Source organism: Cryptomeria japonica, chromosome 9 (assembly GCF_030272615.1).
Source record: "Cryptomeria japonica chromosome 9, Sugi_1.0, whole genome shotgun sequence".
NCBI classification, from domain to species: domain Eukaryota; kingdom Viridiplantae; phylum Streptophyta; class Pinopsida; order Cupressales; family Cupressaceae; genus Cryptomeria; species Cryptomeria japonica.
This window is the reverse complement of record NC_081413.1, coordinates 82,334,463-82,348,152: the sequence shown is the minus strand read 5'-3', so window position 1 is coordinate 82,348,152 and position 13,690 is coordinate 82,334,463.

Here is a 13,690-nt window from a genome sequence, read left to right as displayed (position 1 = left end):
TCCTTGTAAAGATTGCAATTGACTTATGTTCCTAGGTGACTCCATTTCCATGATGGCTTTGACCTTTTCAGGATCTACTTCAATTCCATGAGCTGATATAATGTACCCAAGAAGTTTTCTAGAGGTTACTCCAAATGCATATTTCTTTGTATTTAATCTCAACTGATATCTTTCCAGCATATCAAAGATCTTGCTTAAGATGTTCAAATGGTCTTGTCTTGTATGAGATTTTGCAAGTATATTATCTACATAATCTTCCATAAATGTATGCATCGTATCATGGAAAATTGTTGTCATAGCTCTTTGATAAGTTACTCCTGCATTCTTAAGCCCAAATGGCATAACATTCCAACAATAACTACCTTATGCACAGGTGAATGTTGTCTTTTCTTGATCTTCAGGGATGATTCTTATTTGACTGTATCCTGAGAATCCATCCATTAATGAAAACATCTCATGCCCTACTGATAAGTCCACAATTATATCAATGTTAGGTAGTGAGAAATCATCTTTGGGACATGCTTTGATCAAATCTCTGAAATCAGTGTAGACTCTTATGCTTTTATCTGGCTTTGACACTGGCACAATGCTTGAAACCCATTCTGGATAGGCAATAGGTCTTATGAAACCCACATCTAATAGTTTCTTTAACTCAACTTTTACAAGAAGAGTGATGTGTGGATGCATCTTCCTTAGCTTTTATTTAATTGGTTTTGCTTTTAAATCCATATTGAGATGATGCATTATAAGATCTGGATTAAGTCCTGGCATTTTTGCATAGGACCAAGCAAAATTTATTTGTCTTTGTCTGAATAATTCTATGTATTCTTTCCTCTCTTTATCTGATAATGAGGCAACAGAATGAAGTATCTTGGGATCCTTTGATGTGCCAATGTTTATTGCTTCTGTTGGTTCTATTAGAATAGCAAATCTCTCTTGAAAATATGCAGGGAGGATGTCAAACTTTCCATCTTTTGGCACCTCAAAGAGGTTTTCACCATCAGATATATCCTTTATTTTTCCTTTTGATTGATCTAGTGTTGCCATGAAATGGTTTTCAGCACTAGGTCTTTTTCCTTGTTTTATTTCAATTTTGTGACTAGAAATTTTGGCATTCTCCTGACTACAAGAAACGTTACTTGATTCCGCAATGGAAGATATATTAGGTGTTATGGGTTTGATAGCATTAAAATACATAGCTAAATAATGATCATTGGAAAAGACATCCAATTCAGGGTTTTCTAGATTATCCCAATCAATTAGTTCTGGATGAAGAAGGGGTAAGTCATAATAATCATCATTGTTAGGTGCTTCAAAGTTCATGACATAATGTTTATAATTTGGTGTAGAGTAGGTAATGTTATAGATAGAATGATCTTGAGGATAGTCTCTCCCAAGTGTTATCCAATTAGTTCTAACAAAATCAGTATTGGTATTTTGTAGTTCACACTCAAATGGCTCTTCATCTGACATTTGTCCCTTAAACGAATGGATTATATCAACACACGAGTCTTTAGTACTACAAGTTCCTTCTTGATTATTTTCAATAAATTCATTTGTATTTTGAAGTTGACATACTTGTGTACATAATATAGAGGATTCTTTTGCTAGCTTTTGTCTTCTTTCAAATTCAGCTTCTTCTGGACTAATAGTCAATCCTACTTGACTATCTCTTAGTTCTTCTATGGTTCTGCCATACCTTGGTACATCTTTCTCCTCATTTGATAGATATCTGATATTTCTAGATGCTTGATCTATATCTGTTTGTGCTTCTTCTGACATTACTTATTGGTCTTTTTCATCCCCTTTCTTTTGTTGTCTTGTATATGCCTCTTTTCTCTGGATTTTGAGTTCTTCTTGTCTTCTTTCTAACTCTATCTTTTGTTTTGTAATAGACAAGTCTTCCTTTGTGATAGCTGCTTTCTCTTCATTTTTTTCATCACTTGATATACTAGATGAGACATCTGGACCCCATTCATATTCATTTGAATCTGTCTTTGAACCATTGTCTAGGACTACACCACTATACCACACAGGAATGTTGTATGGTGCAAAAAGTTCCCTAATTTCTGCCATCTCTACTTTCACTGCTTCTGGAATATCTTGTTTAGATTTTGCATTTGCTCATATTCCTTAAACTTGTTGACAAAATTCTTCTTTTCTTTTGATTTCAATCTCCTCTTTTTGTTTCTTATGTTCTTCTTGTTTCTTCTTATTGGCTACTATTTCTGCTGCTTGATGTAGCTTTTCTTGCCATTATTCTTCTTTAGAGATTGATTTCTTTCTCCACTTTGGCTGTTGATAATTATGGTGCTTTTGATTTGATTTTAGATATCCAAGTCCTGATTTATCTTCTTTAGACTGCGAGTGAGGACAAATAGGTTCTAAAATACCTTGATGTCGCTTACCAATTAGTCTTTTTCCTTCATATCCCATTTTTTGCATGATCTTATAACCGTTGCCATATTGTTCTATGGGAATATTGACTTCTGTAGCTGTTGCTATAGTTTCATTTTCATCTTTGCACAACCAACCAAGAATGTCCTTGTCTTCAATTTCTTCTTCAAGTGTTCTAGCTCTAACAAATGCTCCATTAAACACGTCTTTTGATTTCTCTGAGGTCCGCGATTGGATATTTGTAGGCTTTCCATATGATTTAGGTGAAAGTGGAAAATTATGCAAAGAATATTTTCCCATTCCTTCATCATTTAATTTGAGATTTTTCTCGAAGGTTTCCCATAACTTTTCTTGAATTTCTTTGGTACAATATACTGATTCTCTGTTATGTGGAACTCTTGTATCTTGTGTTGGCTTTAGATTATTGCAATATTGGCTAGAGTCTGCAAGTATAGTGACCTCTTGTCCTTCATGAGGAAACTTTACACATTGATGATATGTAGAAGGAATTGCTTGCATGTTGTGAATCCATGGCCTTCCCAGAAGAATGTTATAAGAGAGGTTTAAATCTAAAACCTGACATAATGTATTAATTTCCACGGGTCCTATTTTGATTGGTAACACCATAGTTCCTTTAGAAGAACGCTCTGCTTCATCATAAGCCTTAATGGTTATTTTCTTCTTTGGATCTACTGCATTTTCTGAATATCCCAAAGCCTTTATTAAACTTAATGCACAAATGTTTAAGCCTGCTCCACGATCTATGAGTACGCGTTTGACACGAGTTTTATTAATGGTGACTTCAACATGTAAGGGAGCATTGTGATGATGTTGCAAGGACGCGTCATAATTGTCAGAAAATGATAAGCAATGAGGGGCTATAAGGTGTCCCACCATGTTTTGGAACTGATCTACATCCAAGTCTTTTGAAATTGTTGTTTCTACTAAATATTTTTCCAAAATTTCCTTATGCATAGGTGAAACTTTGAGAAGTTCGAAAATTGATATTTGAGCGGGTATTCTTTGTAATTTCTCTACTAAATTGTATTGTTGTGAAGTGGATGTTGAGTCTTTTGTTATACCCAGAAAGGTGACCTTCGTTTTGCTTCTCATAATGACATTGATTGGCTCTGAAGGTGTGTTATCTTTAACAATGATGGCATTTACCACATCATCATATGTATAAGTGTAGTTCACTTTGGCTTTTTCTTTGTCATCTTTTAATTAGGATTGTTCACCTTTTTCATAATTCGAAAGTTAAGTTTTGAAGGCTAGGTAAGATTCGTTTGTCTTATGGCTATCCATTGCGATAGTTCCATCATCGAGTAGATCTTGGATAAGGTGTTTCAATCTTTGACAATCATTAGTTTGGTGTCCTTTATTCTGATGATAATTACAAAAATGATTGTCATTCCACCAATTAGGCTTGACTTGTGGTTCATAACTTCTTGCTTCTGGTAAAACAATCAGTTTGTTTGCAACAAGAGTTTTTAAAGATGATTCCAAGGGTTCTCCAATGTTTGTGAATTTCCTGTGAGGATTGGAGAAAAAAGGCTTGGATTTATTATTGTTTGGGATTTGACTTGATAGATTAAAGATTGGTTGTTGTTTTGTAGCACTATTGTTGTTATTTCCTCCATTGATGGCATTCTTATTCTTTGAACAGAACTTGGGTTTGTCATTGTTGTCATTGTTGTTGTTGTTGTTGTTGTTGTTGTAAGAATTATTGTAAAGTTTTAGCTCTCCTTTCTTTACCATAGCGTCTTCTATTTTTAGACCATTCTCAATCATCTTGGTGAAAGAGGGAGGACATTGCATTTTTAGTCGATAACTTGTTTCACTGATAAGATTATCAATGAATATGTCCATCTTTTCTTGATCAGCTAGATCTCTTTCATACCTATTAAACATCCATTTCCATCGTTGAAAGAAGATCATAAAAGATTCATCATTCTTTTGTTTAACATTGCATAAATCCAGCATTGTTATCTCATTCCTTACATTGTAAGAGTATTATGAAATAAATCTATTCACGAGTTCTTCAAAAGATTTGATTCCAGATGGTAATCTTGAGAACCATTCCATTGATTGTCCATTTAAACTCCAAGGTAAAAGATGCATCAGGTAAGTTTTGTCATGTGCAAATTCCATACTCATAGTACAAAACTCCCTAATGTGATCCCGAGGATCAGATTTTCCATCGTATTTGTCATATTTAGGGATCTCGCAATGCTGTGGAAATCATATTCAAATTTTTATCAAAATGATACGAGCAAATATCTTCCAATGAATACTTCTTGGAGCTTGTTCCATTCTGCATATCTTGTATCTACTGTTGTAGAGTTTGCATTTGTTGAGTGAGATTTAACAACAGATTATCCATACAGTTTCTCCTTATTTCTTGGTAAGTTCTTTTATCACTACGCTCTCTTCTTGTGTCATCACGTTCTTTTCTTGTCTCTTCATGACTTTCTTTGTTTACATCTTCATTATTTGGATCATCTGTGCTTTGGGTGTTACTTGCCTCCACATCTTGTTTCAAGATTTCTATGTTAAAGTCTTGTGGCAATTTAGCTCCTGATTTTGCCAACATCAAAAGGTATTTCTCTTTTTGCTTTGCCAATAATTTTTTCATTAGTCTATCAAATTTGAAATCTTTCTCAAGGTCTCTAATGGTGTTATTGACCGCTTCTTCATCAACAGCCGTATACCCAAAAGTTTGGAACATCGGAATTATCTTCTTCCTCCATTTGTTTTTGTTGTTTTCTAAGTTGTTTGTATTGAGCTCTAGTCCAAACTGGCATGTGATTGTTTCGAAATTTTTTAAGTTTCCAAAAGACAACTCAATAGGTGATTATTGGTTTAGGAAGATATGCTTTGTTGATTTTACCACTATTGTTTGTTCGTTGTGATAAAGTGTCTCTTTGTTGAAAAGCACATCCTTGAAAAAAAAATTTGTCAAATTTTATCCCGCAACCATGTAAATAGTGACAAAAATGGTGTAGGAATGTCCTATGTTTTAATAAGATCTTGCGATTGATATATAAGAATCTTATTCTTTTCTGAGTATCTTTATAACTAGGTTTTCTTTTCTTAAGGCGATACTTAAAAGTCATATAAGCATCTGATAGTTTACAATTTTGTTTGATTCCAATGTTGGTGCAATTCTGATTTTGATATGACCTAGGTTCAAAATAGGAAAGATATATCCAAGATAATGAACACAATATGAATTGATCAAGCTTCGTGATAGAGGATTTGATATATCCTGATGAGAAACTTGACAATGATGTTGATTTTTGCACTTAAAATGTTTGAATCAATAGCTTGTTGAATTTTTATGCTTATGGAAACCTTTTGGAAATAGCTTGTTGGATTAGTGACCCAGTTATTGAACTAGTTTGAAAATGTGTGATAGTTTAGAGACAAATCTACTCAAGAAGTGTTTTGATACTAATGCTGAAATTTTGGTTTGATTTTTTAGATGTGAAAAAGACTTTGTGTTAACTCTTGTGGTAAAGAGTGTTAACTTATGGGATAAAAGCATTATTTTGTTGCTTGAAAGCGCTATTCTCACTATGTCTCAATGATTCTTTTCAAATCTTTCAACAAGTTGTTGGATTTTTGTTCATTTTTAGATGATGATTTTCTTCAATTTTTGACCACTTTGAACATGTCATAGACATATAAGACACAATATTTTGAAAAACAAAATGCATAAGAAAATACAAATCCTATGGCAAGTTGAAACAATAATTGTTGAATCTCACATGGGGTTTCCCTCGAGGCTACGCTATTCAAAGCGGATATTTAGATGCTTGACCCCACTGGCTCCACCCTCGACACTCACTTCTCTGGGGCAGCCAAGCACCAGTTTCCATGAAAACTCCCCATGGCAAAATTTATATCTCTACTAGGAACCATATGTGTGTGAGCTGCTTCAGAGGTCCGACCTCCTGCACCAACACCAACAATTAGAAGGATTTTGGCAACTAGTACAAGTGGTTTTTAGTAAAGGCTTTCGGTCATATGGCCATACATGCGACACTTTCAGCTTTGTAAATACAGAAGGTTCCCAACCTATAGAGGTTACGCTCCATAGGGTTTATGGGGAAACATAGTGTCGGTATGAACTTATCAACACATGTTGCTTGTGACTTTTGTCACAAACACGATTTATTTAGAGTGGATTGGAAGGACTCGGTATTAGCCCATTTCCACTTTGGGTCATTCCCTTCTCACTAGCCCCCTCAAGGCAACTCAGGAAGGCAGGCCCTCTAAAGGTTATACATAAAAGAAAGTAGGTCTGGTTTTCTGATCACCATATGAGGGTGAGAGCATACTTACCTACTACTTCATCAAGCATGGAAAACACAAGTTTATTTTAGCCTTCAAAAATCTATGTGCAACTACTCTAAAGAAGTCACTCAAAATGCAAGTTGCATGCTGTCAATTTATCCCCTTAGTCAAGATAAATGAGCAAGATATGATGTGTTACTTTCCAAAATAGAGCTCTTAATTAACTAGGTGAGGAAACGCATGAAATTTGCTTAAAAAGAATCCTACACATAGACATGTCAATAGTTTGAAAATTTCAATTCTTGGACATTCGGACCTGCAAGAAAATTTTGTCAGTTGCAAATAAAAGTGCTATCCTAACAAATGCATTGTCTTTCACCTCTAAAGCGCTAACCTAAAGGACAAAAGCGCTAACCTGAAATACAAAAGCACTTCTTTGCGGACTAAGAAGCAAGAATTCATTGACAAAAGCGTTAACCAAACTGACAAATGTGTTAACCTGAAGGACAAAAGCATTGTTATGAAGATTAAATGTGTTGATTTACAGACAAAAGCGCTAACCTAAATGGAAAATGCACTAACCTGCAGGACAAAAGCGCTAACCTATCAAATAAAGGGTTGTCAGAACTTGCACAAGTGTGAATCTGTATTACAAATGCGTTAAATTTGTTTTTGCAAGAATTAGATAGGATATTAGAAAGAATATGCAGGGATCTGGGCCCCATGATGGGCGCCAAAATATGTCGACTTGAATTTCATCACTAGAATACTACTTGCAACATGTTAGTTTCACAAAATACAAAGGAAATGCTACAGGAAATTCAAATTCAACCAATGAAACTACATGAAATGAATATTAAAATAAAAACACTATTTTTGCCTTCATGATTAAAGTCTCGTTGTGTCCTAACTCCACTATTCTTGGTTGCATATGGTGTGCTCTCAGACAAGTACTACTAGCTTCCAAGATGGCATATGAAGAATGGACTGATAAATGATAGTTAATTGTTATTATGATATGCAATGCTAAATGATTATGCTAAATGAGAAATACTAAATTGCTTCAAGATTAAAACTCACAGATGCATAAGTTTTCACAAATGGTTAGCTTGAAAAATCACTTGAAGACTAACTCTTTCTTAACTCAAACTCCTGATTTTATAGACTTTGAGAGGATAAGATGATGTGGCCTGGATCAACGGTCATGATCAGATCTGCAGATTTGGATGGTGGTGAGCAAAGGTGAAGGTTGAGAGAAGGGGGAAGGAGAAGACAAGTGTCACTCATCTTACCTTGACTGGGTTGCTGACTAGGGGAATCTAGGGATGGTTGGAGAAGATTTAGGCATGAGAGGACAAGTGGACTCAAGTCCTTCCTAAGATGAAGGGATGTTGGAGGGAATATAGAAGAAAATTTAAGAAATATGTATACGTACACAATATTTCATTAAATTTGGAGGTTGGAGATAAATGATGAATTAATATTTAAGAAATATTAATATCTTTAGCCACATGTTTGATGAGTTGGAAAAGGAAAGATGAAGTGGAGATGGAAGGTGAGTTGGAAAAAAAGATTTAAATAATTTAAAAATTATTTAATATTTGAGACTATAGGATAGAAGAATAATCATTAAATATTAGATATTCAAATGATTGGAGGAAATAATTAAATATTAGATATTCAATTAATTGATTAGAAGAATAATTAAATATTAGATATTTAATTAATTAGAGGAATAGGATAGATGAATTAATTAATAAAATATTTCAATTAAATTAATTAATAGAAAGACATGAAATGAATTAAATAAATTAATCTTTTCAAATTAACTATTTAATAGAAGAATAAACATTAAATACATATAAAATATTTATTTAATCGCTCATAGCCATTTTTATGTGTATACAGGTAGAATATCACAGTATACACCAGAGTTAAAACTTTGGTGTATATTGTGATATTCAATCCTACCACAAGGGAAAACCAAAGATTCGATGAAAAATGTAAATCATGAGGAAAAGACCAAAAATACATACCACAGAAAAGATCAATCTGATCTTGAGAAAAAAGAGCTTGATGCCTTGTGAATCGCCCACATAATAATGAAGAGAAAGAAATGACTCAAATCGATAATAAAGGGGTAAGAAATCCAAAAAGAATCGAACTCTTAAAATCAATAATTGTAAATACGTGATTCATAATGGTGTATTTAAGACTTATAAGTCCGATTTACATCATTATGCCCAAAGAGGTGTAAGTCGGACTTACAAGTCTGAAATACACCTAAAAAGACTACCAAGTGCAATTTTGGGTTTAAAATCTGATTTTGCACCTAAGGACTAAAAATGGTGTAGAGTCGGGTTTAGAACCCGATTTTGCACCAAAACAAGAAAAACTCATTTTTAAGTTCAAATTTGAATTTTAACTAAAAAGGTGAAATTTTCAAGAATGAACACTAAGTATTCAAAGATGAATGAGGCGATGAAAATGCCTCCAAAACCAAAACTTAGAGAAAAGAGGACGAATTTAACATAAATTTGTAGGGGGTTACCTTGTTTTCTCTCGAAACAAAAATAAGGATAACATGGCCAAAGGTTTCTAAGAAGTTCCTAGCATTGGTTGCATAGAGACCTTTCCCCCATTGCTAAAATGAACTCCATTCACTTGATTATTGCCATTGCTACACTTCATGGATGTGCTATACATTAGATGGATGCGATGAGTGCATTTCTTCATGGGGATATTTGGGAGGAGAGTTATGTGAAGAAGAAATAGGGATTTTTTAAAGATTATTCTTTAATTTGCAAATTGAGGAAGTCTATCTACAACCACAAGTAAGCCCTAGGGCTTGGTATGCCAAGATAGATTCTTTTATTCTCTCAACATGATTCTCTAGATGCCACTTGGATCCAAATTTCTTTCTTTGGTGATAAGTAACTCCATTGGTTTCTTGTTCTCTATGTCAATGGCTTGATCATTATAGGGAGTTCATAATCCATTAAGATTTTTAGTGTAAAAATTTGATTACATAGATAGATAGAAATGGTTTTGGATGGATTTTATTTAATTTATAGGAATTGATAGTGCACCAACATTTGATCAAAACCCTCATTCACCTATTCATGAAAACCTTGCTAAAGAACAAGCACAAAAACAAATAATAATGCAGTAAAGAGAAACAAAAGAATAAGCATCAATGCACACCATAACACAAATATTTTTGACGAGGAAACACAATAAGGGAAAAACCTCAGTGGGATTTGTGACCCACAATATTTACTCACTGACCAATATGAATAAATATTACTAAGTACAATAGGGGCCTTCACATGCAGGAAGGCCAATTGCCTAGAGCTCACTACTCAATACAAAAATGGAGTCTCAGTGACTACACAATTGGATGGTTAAATCCAATAACAATGTACTGCTCAAAATAGCATCTACAATGTTGGGTTCAGTACTAGTTTAAGCTCTGTCTGATGCCTCTACCAAAACCTTGCTTCGCTCTGCTCTGCTCTTATTCGCTCTTAAGATAAATACATCAAAGTGCATGAACAATTATTCGCTATCATAACCTATCACATATTACCGCTTCCTTACATTACCTATCATATACTTACACTACAAATGACCTACAAGATCTCATACATATATGAGTCTTTACAATACATCATGTCGGCTATACAAATATAATATTACATTACGATAAATTTCTCATAAACAATATTATTTCCAAGTCAGCTTGGACTACCGGTGTGAATAAACCTTGTAGTGACTGATGGTGTCGGTAGGTGAAGTCTGATGCCAGTATAACCTTTGAACCTTGTTACCAGTTGGTTGCCATCAATGACAACATCAACCATTCTCATTTGAGTGTATAATGCCAACACTTTGACAATGCCTCCACATCCTCCCAAGATGCAAGAAAATGTGTTATGAAAAATAGAAAACAACAAGAGAGAACTTGAGGCAATAATTGGAAGGTTGAGAGATCCATTAGTAACAAACTCCCATAGGTCTATCCTTGCCACTTCACTATAATCAATCATCTCTCACATAGTATTCGTGAGTGGCCAATCAACACTCGTTCAAACAAGAGGGAAGAAAAAGGATAATTTTATGTGAATAAATTATCTTATGAGCAAATGAAAAAATATTAAAATATGAATTGTATGCATTTCTCATTGATGCACAAACTAATGCACCCATACATGGTGCTTGTAGTAAGTTCCTCATCTATTGGGACAATAACTAAGGGATAAAGAATAATTTTTAGGATAGATAGTGGATTATTTTTTACCATTATTCATGCAATACCAATGAGGTCTTATAATATGTGATATCGCTGAATTTTGCACACTCATTGAGATCTCAACTCAGCAATCTAGTGAAACATAGGATGTTCTTATAGAGTGTGGGCTCTTATGCTTGAGACCAACCTCTAGAGAGGGCTAATACCCTTGGAGATTCTTGAATACTTGGAAAAATAATGGAAAGAAACATGAAATGAAACTAAGACTAAAAGGTGATACACCAAAATGGTTTGGAGACCTATAGTGCTTCTTTGGACACACGATATGATCAAATTCTCAAACCACAACATACACAACTCATAATTTTTAGATATACTTTGCAAAAATGCTTCATAACTAGGTTGAAAGCACTAAGGATAGCATTTAGAAAGAGCTAGAAAAGTTGTCACAACTCAAACTCTATCACTAGTTGGTTAACACAAATCATAACCTACAAAAATAAACATCTTTTTGCATGAAGGCAATGAAGATGGGACAGAAATCAAGGAGAGAACATGTCATCACAAGATTGCATCAATTATCTTAAATGAAATTTCACAATGTAACATCTCTGATAAGGTCAAAAGCTTAACTTTTATTGACAAAAGGTGTTTACAACAGCTTATACACGTCTGAAATGTTTTTTTTCTCAATCTGAAACTAAGTTACAATTATTTACCGTACAAAGTAGATGTGAGACAACCTTGTTTCAAGTACAATATTTCATACAAAATCAAGAATATATAAAAGAATCCTAAGGATGCTCTTTATATTGTGAAACAACTTGCTACAAGAAAGGAACATGTGTTTGAGAAAGGAATGTCGTGTTACATTACTTGCTTGGTCAAATCCTCCTTGAGCATCCATTTGATGTGTTGCTACCTTTGAGGCCCTCAAAAATCTCAAAAGTGATAGTTTCATCAATACTTTCATGAAAAAAAGTATCCTACTTTGACCCATCCATTGATGGTGCCCCTCAATCAGCTCCTAGATGCTCTCAAATGGCTCATATTGGGTCAAATTTACCTCCTACATCTACTCAACCACTTGAACAAGTCCCCAACCTCCTCCTAGATTCTCTACAAATGTTCAACAACTCCTTTTTACTCCTTCAACTGATGTCAACTTCTTCCCATGGTCATAGGGCATGTGACAAAACAAGTTTAAAGTGATAAAGAAGCCTCCTAGGCATGGGAGAATTTTTAGGACAAGGTTTTACCACATGTGCCATTCAGTTGTAGCTTCTCCATCCTCATGTTCATCATGCACTTAGCACAAAATCACTGCTTATATGATTGATCTTGTTTTTTTCTCACTGTATTAGATAATGATTTTAATAAGCTCTAACATTGACTTAGATCAGGACTAATTATAAGCCTAGATCTTTCTTAAGCCTCTCTTCTCAACAGTCATATGACTGTCCTTTTTTATTTGCAGGTTTGTCTTCATTTGTAAGTCTCTTTTGACTGTTCTTCCCATGACTGAAACACCCTCATTCCTTGAATCTTTGCCTTCAAGGTATATCCCCCTATCATAATCTTCTAGGTCTATCTCACTACCATGTATCGTTCATTAAGACCATGAAATATTCCATCTCCAAATGCTTTGTGCTTTGTCACAGGGTCTTAATACTATCTGTAGCATCAGAATTAGGAATCATCAAAAAAAGTAGATCAAAACACTAGACATGATAACTCAATCATGAGAGCACTCATTGCAAATGAACCTAATCCTAAGCACACTCAATAGAGATATGAAAACAAAGCATTCAAAATGAAAGATTATGCAAACCAAATGCAGAATTGAATGCTCCTTCCATGCGGCTCCATTGTTCTTCTTTCCTCTTCAATGGATTTGTGGATCTCACCTACAAGTGCACATACAATTGAAAGCAAGATTGATGAAAAGCTCAAGAGTACTAGAAGCGTAAGTTCGATAGTTTGATTAAGAATTCGGATTCGGGATTCAAGGATCAAGGGCTTTGATTGAAGAAATTCATCCAATTTATAGAGAAATTGGAGAAATGACAAGATTAGCATGATGCAATTCAAATGGAAATTGCAAATCAATATGACAAATTATGACACATTCTATGTCAAAATTGATTGATTGTCAATTATGACAATTTATGACAAATTGAAATGTCATTCCCATAGAATTAGGAGAGAAATAGGAGGAATTTGAAATTAGGAAATTAAGAAAATTAGAAAATTGAAAAAAGAGGAAAATTAGGAATTAGAAATTAGGTAAATTAATTAATAATTTTTCATTTATTAATTAATTTACAAGAGGAAGAATAATTAGCCAATTAAATAAAGATTTAATTGTAATGAGAAGACTTAGGATTAATAAATAATTTAGTAATCCTAGAGGAAGAAATGACAAATTAGGTTAAATGAATAAATCATAAAACCCTAGAAGACGAATTAGAAATGCAAAAATGACAATTAGGTCTTGATTGAAGATAATTAATGTCATGATTTTGAAATGATAAATGACCAGTGCGACAAAATGATTTGATTAAGAAAATGCGCCAATTGATGAGGAACAATGACAAATTGATCCAAATTGACATAATTGAGACAGATAACAATCAATTACAAATCGGTCACAAAATGACAAGATTGACAAAAAAAGACAAGAATCGATGACAAATAGATCGCAAAACGACAGGATTGAAAATGACCATGATCGATGATAAA